Below are 10,881 nucleotides of genomic sequence, written 5' to 3' on the forward strand. Positions count from 1 at the left end.
GCTGGTGCTTGCTGATAAAAGCAGGTAGAATTAACAATAGCACAAGAAATTAATATATTTCTATTCATAACAAATCAATTATTTTCTTCACACACTGATGAGAACTTTGACTATCTTTTCAATAACAAATGAGCTAGAATTATGGGCATGAGAAAATGTTACAAAAATGTCTTTTCATTTGACATGCTGTTTCTCAGTGTGTTTTCTTTTAAACTGGTGCTCACATTCTTAATCTTTTTTCTTGTATTTCATTTTATTTCAAATTTGGAGAAAGTGTTATTTATTTATTTTATTTTATTCTTCTGCATTTCACAAGTATTCATATCACAATGTCTTCTGACCCAGTAATAATAAATATTGATTTTCTGGGAATATTGTATATCTACTTATTTCACCTGAAGAATTAGATGCTGTAAAGAAAAGAAAGAGAGAGGAATAAATATAACAAAAGATGCAAAGGACCTATGCACTTAAAGGACAAAGCTTATTTAAAAAGTATTACTTCTTCCCTTAGAGCAATTTGGCAAATAATACTCTCACGAGCCATATTGAAGCATTTATATTTTTCCAGCTAGCCCTTCCAGAACTTGGCAACTCTTAAAGAAGGAGTATTTGTTTCCTCACACTGTGTTTGTTTGCATGAATTTGATAAGGACATGTTATTTTTATAACAGAGCACATAAAACCCAGGTTCCATCTGTGGTTTTATTAACCAAGACTTTGACTGGAATGTCATGTCTGAGAGAGACCTGCCTGGTCTCTGGATATCAGCAAAAGCTCTCAGGACCCAAGAATGACTTTGGAAGCCGATAAAAGCCACTTGGAGAAAGGCCTTGGTACCTTTGCTGATTAATGTGGTTCATGGCAGTTTTTCCAGGTGAGGAGTAAAGGTTGCTTTCCTGGCTGGTGGCACATAAAGAACTGCAAGGCACTTCGGGGAACCTCAAGAACATGAGGCATTCACCAACCTATAGGTACTGCAGGCAGAGCCTGCTGACAACTTGTGTGCCTTTGTCTTCCTTTCTCTGAGGAAGTAATTGAAGTTCAATCCAGAAATTCCTTGAGATTCTAGCCAAGCAAATTAAAGAAAGCCCATGAGATCATTTGCGATTCTTTTCTGTATTTGCTCAAACAGTCACACCAAATTAAAGTTGGACTGAATGCAGCAAATACATTGGCTCTAATTCACTTTCAGATTAAAACTGAATGTTGATATTAGGAGAAAAATCGTGCTTAAAAAATCTGTACTACACAGTTGCAGATAGTAGGCTCTAAATTAATTCTCATGAAACTTTTATTTGTCACCCATAAATGAATATGAATCCTGAATTTTCTTAGTTTTCTCAAGTATTTGGGTATACACCTCCAAACTAGCATTTATTTTTTTCTCCCATCCTTTAAAACGGAATTGTTGAACTTTGCACATGGCAAATTATACCAATGCACTTGATATAAACTTGGAAATCACCACAACTGCTTAATACATAAACAATCGGGGTGACTGAAGCCAGGGAAACCATGCAGAACACACCTGAGCTCCTGATGACGTTGCCAAAGAGAAGGAAACTGCAGATATTTGTCCCCATTTTCCCCATTACTGTCCTCTGCCATGCCCATCCCCACTCTCACATTCCATCTTCACCCTAGTTGTCCATGTCCACAGGTCCTTTGTATGTGTTCCTTCACCTCGCATTTTCCCTTCTTTTTCTTGATACCCCCCCCCCACGTCCTGCTTTGATGGCTCTCAGTGCTGCTGCATTTTTTTTTTGGTTCACCTCTTCCACATTTTTGAAACATTTCTGTTCTTTAAAAAAAAATATTTAACTTTTGTTCAAATACAGTTTTCTTTCTTGTATTCCCAACCTGTCCCCCCAGTGCTCCCCACCCCCCTCCCATCTCTGCAGCATTTCTTTTCAAAAACTTTCTTCACCAGGGAAAAACAAAAGGAGGTCACTCTGGGTGAGATCAAGTGAAAAGGGAGGGTGGGGTACAGGGGTCATACCTTTGTGGTCAAACACTACTGAACACTCTTCACAGTGTGGGAAGGTGCGCTCCTGAATCCCCCATCATGAAAGTGCAGCCATGTTGAAAGAGTACTCAGGAAAATTCCCCGCAGCTGAACACAGTCGCTCACAATCACAACAGCTGGTGCACAGATGCAGATGTGTTCCTCCAACACACACCCAGAGGAGAAAGCTTGTGCTACAAGGCCCCCACCCTCCCAAAGGTAATTTTGTCTGTTTTGAGGACCCCCTTCTTATAGAAGAAAAACAGATCACTTAATATCTTTTATACGAATTGAAGTTTTCAAATTAGAGTGATATAAGAAACATTATTTCGCGTTTAACCTACTACGTCTATTTTCCCTTCGAAATGAAGGGAGCCCACAACCCGGGACAACTTAGTTTTACCTTTCATTATATAGTTTCATGATCCTCTTTAGGCACACATTGATAGAGCAAAATATACGAATATTCCAGGAGGAAAATTACATGAAAAAAATTTCTGTGGAAAATAAAATGTGTATAAAAGTGATGTAAAATACTAGACATGGTCACTCCCATAACAGTACTTTTGATGAGAAATATTTTAAATTATGTTTAAGAGCTTCATAGCACATATTCTCAGATTTTCAATTGTTTTGATTTAATTGCAGTGAAAGCATTTTATTTTAAACGTGTGATAGCTCGTAGTAACAATGGCACACAGAGCTATTCAAACCTAAAGCAGCACAGAGAAAAGGGTTTCATTCATATCAAAATTTCTCTAAATCCTCACAAGAGAGTAGTTATTTGTATCTGATGTCTACTTAACTCATATACAGCACAGAATGTTTATCTCATGGAATGTAAGATCCATGAATAAGACCTTCCTATGCATTGGGAAACATTTCTCATCCACAAGTATGCGATTCGGGAGCAGGCACATCAAACACGTTAGTGAAAGTCAAAAAGTTAGCAAATAAAAGGCTTGCAAGAACACATGGTGCCCGGTGAATGAAAAGTTTGGCATGCACGCCTATATACATACATGCAAGATATATAATTATCAGGAGTTAAGAACAAACCACTGGATTCAGATGGAAACTCAAGTTTTAAGAGAAAATTCCCCCTGCCTAATTTAGAGGGCGAGGAGGAAAATGTAAAATGTTTTGTTTCGCCCCTTTGCTCCAGAAGTGACAAGATGGTGGGGCATCAGGTCGACACAGAGGGTCAAATTGGGTTCTGAAGTAAAGCTAACCATTCTCTGGATTACACATAAATTAGTGTTTGACACTTGACAGAATAGGTGTGATAAGGAAAGTCATTCCAAAAACGATAACAGTGAAAGCAGTTATGGAGTATGCGGATCAAATTTTGCAAATGCGATTCCACGTTTTCCGTAGAATGGGTTCAGTTCACAGTTGAACTTCCCAAAATTCAAGACTCATAAATTAGAAGTATATCTGGCTTTTCTACCCCTGCCTCTTTACACATGTATACAAGATGTTGATCCATCTACCAAAAAGTGTTTCTCTCCTTCATCTCTCCAATTGCACTTCTACTGGTACAACTGAAGTTCAAATCTGGCATGGACATGTCAGCAATGGTCTCTAATAGGATACATCTGTCCTTCGTTAAAGAATTTTTGTCAAGAGAGCCTGAAATAAACAACAAACTGACATGTTTGTTCCTTTCCTCCTAACCAGAATAAAGGTGGGAGGGATAATGGGGACAAGGGGAACGGTTATCAGGAACATGTATAAAGGAGCCAGGACAGAGACAAAGTTGGGGGAAGGATGGAGGGTAGGAGGTGGGAATGGATGGGGTTGGGGGGAATGGTAGAGGAGAAATAGGTTTTGAGATGGTGTTTGTGGGAGGTAATATGGCCAGTGAAGAAATCAAATGACTTTCCTTTGAATCATGTTTATTCTATTTGAACATTTNGGTAGAAACATTGGTTCTGAATTCAGTTTAGGCTTTAGACCACAATTGCCATTTTGTTTATTCTAAGTTCTTGTTTCTGACTTAAACCTTGTAGTATGAAGACAAATGTCTATAACTTCTCCTTAGTCTTCCATGCATATTATTGTAGTTTGGAAAGGGTTTCATTTACTCAAACATAACACTGGACTAAATGAGGTTTGGTTAGAAAACTTATGGTTTTCGTATGGTTTGAAAAGGTAATTCTTACTATGCTTTTGTAAATTATAATGATTAAAAGTTAACTGCTAGGCTGTGACCTTTTTCAAACGTCCTTCTTCTAATATTCATGAGTCTCTCCATTTATCTACAAGTTGTTGTAACAAGGAAGTACTTAACCTTCCATGACCTCCCTCATTTGAAGCACTGTAGGAAGCAAGTCATTAGTTCTTACATATTTGAATACACCAAGAGTTTTCAAATGACCTTTGACTATGTCTTCCCATGGATTACCACACTAGCAGGTTTTGTAAATCAGATTATAAGTAGCAGGCCCCAATACTTATAAAATGCGGAAGTAGCACAACGGTTCTTTATTAATTTTGTCTCTACTTCTCAACTTGCTGTCTTGGCATCATTCATTTACATTTCCTTCAAAGAATGGTTTTCCATCTGTCGTGAATGAGTGCCATGGAACAGCTGTATGTCTCCCATGAGAGGAAGCATTCTGCTTTTAGTTCTATCATGTATTATTAACCGCTGTCCAGAAATATTTCACTGGATTTCTCTTACATTCTTTCTTAATAAGGCATAAAATATCATCAGGAGGGGTAAAAGCAAGAAAAATGCAATTTTCTCATGATGTTTATTGAAAGATGTGAAAAATGTGAGTGGCATTTAATGGTAGTTTTTTTCTTACTGAATGAAAAAAGAAGTAGCACAAGGAGTTTAAACCTATTGGCCTTTAATATTTATAGGCCATTATGTAACCCATCAAAATACTTAACCCTTTACTTTCTGAGGCCCTGATTCTCCCATTTCCAACAAGTAGGTTAACTTTTTATATACAAAACCACCTACAAGTGGAAAAACTAGCTATTTTATTTGGCTTTGAAGTGGCACATTCAAAACTGACAGTGATAGCAACAGTACTTCACCATACGTTATGCCTGCTGTGTAAATTTATATATGCTTTTCACAGATAACTAAAGTAGTAAATTCAGTTTTACTTTCATATAGTTCACAATTTTTTATTTTGTCAAATATCTCAATAAATCTAGAGGTGAGTTTTATTTGGTTGCCACCCATGATTCATGATTCTTTAATGATATGTTAGACTTTGACCTTGGAGTGGAAGGAAGCTTCATTTCTTGTCACTTATTCTCTTAGTCACTTAGTGCTTTGAGAGGCAGATTTCATCCTTTCTGATATTTATCCACATCCACATTTCCAAATTCTTAGTAATAAATGTGGGATATTATTTTTACTGACAACATTCTTGGACCTGCTATTGTGGCAGAATGCACACTGAATATGGTACTTTCTGTTGACATTACTCCCCATTTTCCCAGTATCTTATAGGAAAGTGCATGGCCTTTTAACCTTGAATGAAGCAGAAGGAATGAAAGCCAAGCTAAACAAGTTTTAAATATGCCCAATTAATATCACAGGGGGAGGATGGCCTCAGGTAACTGCAGCTATGCCTTAGGTTTTAATTAAAGTCACGATTTTTTCTGAAAACTAATAAATGTGTTGATGTGTTAAAAGGGAGAAGATACTTGTAAACATACTTCATTACATCCCAAGTAAAAAGGAAGCAGAGGTTCTAGAAAGGAAGAAAAAAATGTACAAATACTTTTATAAAAGTTGATGTTAACTAAACCAAGAAAGGATTGCAGATTCGAGATAATGTGCTGCGTTCACACTTTCAGAGAAACATATTATCCTGCAAAGGAAAACGTTAAAGTACTTTTCAGAAGTTAGATGTGTGATTATATTCTGGATTGTATGTAGTATTAGAAAGTTGTGGTTCACGTCATCTTTCCAACTGTGAAAGTGACACAAACAGAGACTTACCTCAGAGACTAAATGCTTTCACCTGCTACAGTGTTTCCAGTGTTGTCACAACGTGCCTGGGACATCTGAAGATTGTATTGTAATATACAGCATCCAATCATGTAGGAGAATGTGAGCGATAAAACGCAAGGTCCATAAACTCCCTCATGCGTTGTACCTGTACTGCATTTTAATGTGACCTCGGGCTACTTTCTGAATCATTAAAACTGACACCCAAATTTTATTCTCTTTAGGCCTCTGTTGGCATTACTGCCCAGTAAATATGGACTTGGAGTGAATATGACTTCACCTTCACATCATGCTTTATTTGCTTCAGTTAGTTTCAGTGCTGGCCCTGTTTCAGTTAACTGCGTAACATCTTTTAAAGCCTTATTATTAATGCAAGGCACTTTCTAAGGTAGCAAAACATACTTTTAAATATATTGTGTTACACATATATTAATCTACTCAGGCCCTGCATTAGATGAGAGAGGACTAATTAAAGGATAGGATATAATAAATCACTCTAACAAGAGAAATCATTGTTAGTTGCCTTTTCTATATATGCCATCACCACCTCGCTTCTTTATTGCTGCCAGAATCTAGGTTTTGCACGGGGAAAACACTTTAAAAGTCTTCAGCACTGAGTTGCAATTTACCTAGCCCAATCAGGGCAATGTGTTTCCCAATTTCACTGTCTACATTCTAGAAGCGAGGGGCCATGTGATCCCGGTCTGGACAGCAGAGTGAAAAAGGAATTCTGCCAGGCTCACCTTCTGAAAAGCAGTGTCTTTAACCATTAAAAAGGAAAACGCAGGTGCTACCAGTTTCTTGTCTCACTTTTTTTTTTTTTTCACAGAATGCTGACGCTGTATCTGGATTACAGCAGCAATCTTCAGACCAGTTAGGGAAGCCACAGCGACACTGAGCCATATAGTTAAGCCACATGAGAAGTGTCAACAGCAACTATTTAGTTTCTTCACCTTCTTGTCTGTGAAAAAGTAAAACTATGCTAACTATTTGAGCATTAATTGTTTCTATTATGATTATTAGTTACAGCAAAGATTATTACAAACGGACCTATCCAGTATATTTTGTAAACATAACAAATTAGCTATGTTTTGTTTCAGTAATAAGCAAACTATTAATCTCATGCACTAAAGCAAATATGCATTTCTTACTTTTGAGTCTTTGGTGTATCTATGATTTTGACTAGTCTCCCCATTCTGTGTTGGCTTGGATTCTGGTTGAAGGTAGAAGTCAGGTCTGAACGAGCTGTTTTCCCATAAGGGAGCCGATAATGAATGAGTATACATTACACAGAAAATTTTGTTCACAGGCATTTGTCACAAGCTAATAGGAAGTGGCAGTAATTATCTTTTTTTTTTTTTGTGGGAGATTTGAACATCACTTCTATTCATTTGCCGTTGATCGAGTAAGTTACATATCCAAAATCAACATCAATGCAGCATGGAAACACATTCTCCCAACAGTGAGGGATAAAGGGGAGAGTGAACATATTCTCAACCTTCACATAATTTACGACAAATAATTTTAACTATGGAATTATTGTGTTGCATAATTAGTTATCTTTATCTGTATAATGACTAAAGTTAATATTCTCAAGTCACAAGATACTTCTTTTATGTATTTATCTTTAAATTATTTATTTATTTATTTATTTATTTATTTATTTTTAGAGACGGGGAGTAAGGGAGGAAGAGAGGGAGAGAAACACTGATGTGCCCTTGCCTCTTGGGCGCCCCCTATTGGGGACCGAGCCCAGAACCCAGGCATGTGCGCTGACTGGGAATCAAACCCCCAACCTTTTGGTGTATGGGAAGACACTACAAACAATGGAGCTACACTTTCCAGGGTTCCCTTCCCTTTATTCTTAATACATTTTCTTCACACCAGGTGCTAAAGTGATCTCTCCAAAAATATAAATTATTCACATTATCCTCTACCTAAAGTTCTTTCCATGTCGCTTACAGCATTTGGAATAAAATCAAAACATCCTCAACTCATCTGAAAGTCCATTTACAATCCCCACATTGTCATCTCGGCTTTTGGCACTCTGCAAACCACACATTTTTTTTTTCAGCAGACTGAAATGCATTTAATTCCTGGAGACTGTCATGTTTTTTGTCACGTCAAGCCTTTCATACCTGCTTATCCTTCTGCCTAAGTTGTAGTCTTTCCATTATTCATTCCTCCCTTTTTTTCCTTTGTCTAAACTCCACTTGCCTATCCTACCTAACTCCTAGTTCTCATTCCTGACTCAGCTTAGATAGAACTCACTCTGAAAAGTCACCTGTGATCCTTGGCCTTCCTATACCCAGGGAACCATAAATATGTTTCTACCACAGTATTTAGAAAGTGCCATTTTGATGACCTAAGTAGGTATGAATGCATTTTCCTCTTCCTCCATCAGACCATGAATGCCCTTAACTCAGAGACCACATCTTATTTATCTCTGCCTCAAAAAGCCCAAAACATAGAACCTAGAACATGGTGTTAAGTAAGTTAGTGAAGATCACTGGAGGAAGTAAATGCTTCTAAATTTCATACTGCCATTAGTGGTGGGATCAAGAGTAAAAGCAATGGAGTCCCCCATCCCATCTCGACACTTTAGATAGGTGGATATTTGAAAGAAATTTCCAGAACAGTGCAATGAAACTCCCAGTGTGTGCAGAAATACAGTCATGGCTGGACAGTGGAGTAATTGAGTAGAGTAAAGGTGTGCCTGTAAACTTCTGGTCATTTTGAACATATCTACTCATGGAGCTAACCTAATCTTCTGCACACTTCTAATTTCACAGTTCATTAAGTGGCACAGAATGGTAGTAAATATTAAAATAGTGTGAGAGTGTTGAGGACACAACCAGCATCCATTGCTTTTCAATACACTCTGAAACATGTCATTTTTTTCTCATTAACTCTAACACCCGTGCGTTTGTCATATGTGAGAAAACAAGCACTTGATACTGATCACCAACTCCTAAAATATCATAAGATCTGGCTTCAGGTCACGCACTTTCAAGTCAAAACATCATGTGCATAGGAGAAAATCGATCAGCAATGTGAGCAAAAGGAGAAAAGGCAGAAAGGGTGGGCGTTTTTTTTTTCAACTTATTCTTCTTTCTGTTGTGAAATATCCCAGGTGGCTCCCTTTCTTCAGCTTCCTTAATCTTTACAGAGGGCTAGAACCATTTTTCTAATACAAGCTCAATATGTATGTAGGCGTGTATGTATGTATGCATGTATGCATGTGTATGTGTGCATGTAATAATATATCACTGTATTTCATACAGAACTCTAATATGTGGTTATAAAAGTATTAATATATAATCATTGTTCTAATAATGACTCCCTCTCATTCAGGCCCCCAGTCTCCCATGGCCCTTGCCTCACTCACTTACTGGCGTCATTGGAGGGCCCTTGTGGCATCCCAGAACGTATCTCATCCTGCACCAGGCAAGTACCTGAGGGCAGAGAGAGAGAGAGAGAGAGAGAGAGAGAGGAAGGAGTGGTTAGTCCTGTGCCAGGGCGGTGGTGTTCACCCACAGCGCAGCCTCGTGGCTCAGGCTTTGAGAGGCAGACCCAGTGGTGGAGGAGGAAGAGATGGAGGAGCCAGGGATGGAGAAGCCAAGTTTGGATGAAAAAGAGGTGGAGGAGGAAGGGATGGAGGAACCAGGGACCAGTGGAATACAGGTTAGCAGTAGCCTCTCAGGTCCTGATGGTGCACATGAACCCCCAACTATTCCTCACCAGACCCACACTGCCCCTATCCTCCACAGCCCAGCTCCAGCCTTCTTACCCACCCGCCGACCTGGGGGTGGCTGCCTCTCTAACCCTGGCCCCCACTAAGCCACAGCCACTATAACCCATGACCCACCAACCTTTTGTCCCTACTAGGATATCCGGACCATCCCCGCTCCCATGGGCACATCCAGGGCTCTGAGGAGACTGCACAAGGAGCTGACGGACATCACCAATGACCCTCCGCCCATGTGCTCTGCGGCGCCAGTGGACAATGACATGTTCACCTGGAAGGGGACCATCATGGGTCCCGACGACAGCCCCTACGAGGGGGCGTGTTCTTCCTAAACATACAATTGCCACCCAACTACCCCTTCATGCCCCCACGGATTTACTTCACCATCCCGATCTACCACCCCAATATCACCCAGAGAGGCTGCATCTGTCTAGATACTTTCAGGTCCCAGTGGTCTCCCATCATGACCATATCCAAACTCCTGTTGTTCACCAGCTCCATGCTCTGTGACCCCAACCCCAATGACGCCTTTGTTCCCTCCATTGCCAGGATGCACTTAAAGGGCAGGGTCACCTATAACACCATGGCCCAAGCTTGAACCAAGAAGTATGCCATGTGAGAGTGAGAGGGGTAAAAGGTAACCCGACACCTGAACAAAACACCCACCTGTTGGAACCACTGTCTTCTGTTCTCTGGGGGTTGCCATTTCCCCATCTTTTTGGGCATACAGTGAACACCTGCCACATTAGGGTGTGTGGAGCAGGTGGGGAGGCGTGGGTGTGGGCCAAGTTCAGGGCATGGGGAGGCATAGAGGTTGGGCAGCTGCCACATGAGAGTGTGTCTGGAAGGGGTGATGGGGGCACTGGGTCCCCTTCCTTGTACATTGGAAACTCTCAAATTTCTTGTGTGGAATTGTTTCAAGCCGAGTTGACTGAGGCCATGCAACAATTTTTCCTTTTGCTTACATGGGAGAATTTATTGCTCAAAGCATCATTAATCACAGCATCAAGTAAAAGCTCTCCCGCTTTAAATTATGTTCAAATGCAATTCCATTCCTTCATATTTTACAGCTATAGAGCTTGAAGTTCTGACTATTTGCAAAGAAGTATAATTTTTTTGATATTTTTAACTGGTATGATGTAGGCA

At 39.5% G+C, this 10,881-nt stretch overlaps 1 pseudogene; it reads left to right on the plus strand.

The window, feature by feature from the left end:
* The first annotated feature begins 9,953 nt into the window (after window positions 1–9,953).
* Window positions 9,954–10,354, plus strand: LOC118984820 (ubiquitin-conjugating enzyme E2 D2-like; annotated as a pseudogene).
* The last annotated feature ends 527 nt before the right edge of the window (window positions 10,355–10,881 follow it).

The sequence above is a fragment of the Sturnira hondurensis genome, unplaced genomic scaffold (assembly GCF_014824575.4).
Source record: "Sturnira hondurensis isolate 20B ecotype Veracruz unplaced genomic scaffold, ASM1482457v3 Scaffold0003872, whole genome shotgun sequence".
Classification (NCBI taxonomy): domain Eukaryota; kingdom Metazoa; phylum Chordata; class Mammalia; order Chiroptera; family Phyllostomidae; genus Sturnira; species Sturnira hondurensis.